Consider the following 1,647-nt stretch of genomic DNA (forward strand, 5'->3'; position numbering starts at 1 on the left):
CATAACTAGGCATTTGTTCCAGAGCCTCAGCGAAAGGTATATTGATGTGAAGTTTCTTGAACACCTCCAGAAACTTCCCGAACTGTATATCCAGCTTTTGTTGCTGCAATCTCTTAGGAAAAGGTGGTGGAGAATAGAGCTGTTTCTCCCCTGTATTAGCCTCAGGCAGAGTGTGTTCAACAGTAGTCTTCCTTGGTTCCGCCGCTTTCTCCTTTTGCTTAAATTCTTCATCTCTAACTTCAGCTTCGACTTCTTTTGCCTTTTCAGCATCAGCTACTTTTCCAGACCTTAAGGTAATAGCCTTGACTTGCTCTTTAGCTTCCTTCCTGCCTGGTACTTCCGTGTCACTGGGAAGAGTGCCAGGTTGATGATTGAGCACTGCATTGGCTAATTGACCGATTTGATTTTCCAAGGTCTTGATAGAAACCGCCTGACTCTTGCACAACAGCTTAAGTTCCTCAAAATCAGCACTAGTAGGTGCAGCTGCACTTCCCTGTTGAGGATATGATTGCCTTGTAGCATACTGCTGTGGTTGCTGGAATCCAGGTGGGTTAAACTGTTTACTCACTCCTTGCTGATATGGTGGCTGAATAGCATTCTGATTATTCCCCCAACTGAAATTTGGATGATTTATGTTGTTAGGATGATAGGTCGCTGGCACAGGCTGCTGTTGTCGCTGATAATTATTCACATATTGAACAGATTCGTTGACAAGAGAACACTGATCCGTAGCATGAGAACCTGCACAAAGCTCACAAACCATAGCTATTTGATTAACTCCATACGTAGCCAAAGAATCAACCTTCATTGATAGCACTTGGAGCTGGGCTGCAATAGCGGTGGCTGCATCAACTTCCAGAATACCTGCTACCTTGCCTGACGTCATCCTCTGAGTTGGGTTTTGATGCTCATTTGCAGCCATCGTCTCGATAAGATTATACGCCTCAGTATAGCTTTTAGCCCATAAGGCACCTCCAGCTGCTGCATCGAGCATGGGCCGAGATTGGGCCCCCAAACCATTATAAAAACCAGTGATTACCATCCAATCCGGCATTCCATGATGTGGACATTTTCTCAACATTTCCTTGTAGCGTTCCCAAGCCTCGCACATAGATTCTGTAGGTTGCTGCGCAAACTGAGTAAGAGCACTCCTCATAGCAGCAGTCTTTGCCATTGGATAAAACTTCACCAGAAACTTTTGCGCAAGATCTTGCCACGTAGTGATGGACCCAGCTGGTTCAGAATGTAACCAGTCTTTAGCCTTATCCCTCAGTAAGAATGGGAAGAGCCTCAACTTGATAGCCTCATCAGTCACGCCATTATACTTAAAAGTGCTGCAGATCTCGACAAAATTCCTTATGTGCATGTTGGGGTCTTCAGTTGCCGCTCCTCCAAAAGAAACAGAATTCTGCACCATCTGAATAGTGCCCGGCTTAATTTCAAAGGTGTTAGCTTGAATAGCCGGATGAAGGATGCTTGACTGAATGTCATCAATTTTAGGCCGAGAAAAATCCATAAGAGCTGGATCAGCTTGAACAATATGATCTCCCATGTTTACTGGTTCTTTCTGCTCAGTTCCTGAATCCGAATCCTCAAAATCTAACTTCTCCGGTGTATCAAGAACTTCGTCTTTCTCCTCAGCTGTAT

The 1,647-nt window shown here is 44.7% G+C and overlaps 1 non-coding gene across 1 annotated transcript; it reads left to right on the forward strand.

Annotated features, from left to right (window-relative positions):
* Positions 1-1,052: 1,052 nt before the first annotated feature.
* Positions 1,053-1,159, forward strand: LOC141694163 (small nucleolar RNA R71). The gene has a single exon (XR_012563489.1). It is a non-coding gene; the product is annotated as a small nucleolar RNA R71 (small nucleolar RNA).
* The last annotated feature ends 488 nt before the right edge of the window (positions 1,160-1,647 follow it).

The sequence above is a fragment of the Apium graveolens genome, chromosome 10, assembly GCF_009905375.1.
Source record: "Apium graveolens cultivar Ventura chromosome 10, ASM990537v1, whole genome shotgun sequence".
Taxonomy (NCBI): Eukaryota; Viridiplantae; Streptophyta; class Magnoliopsida; order Apiales; family Apiaceae; genus Apium; species Apium graveolens.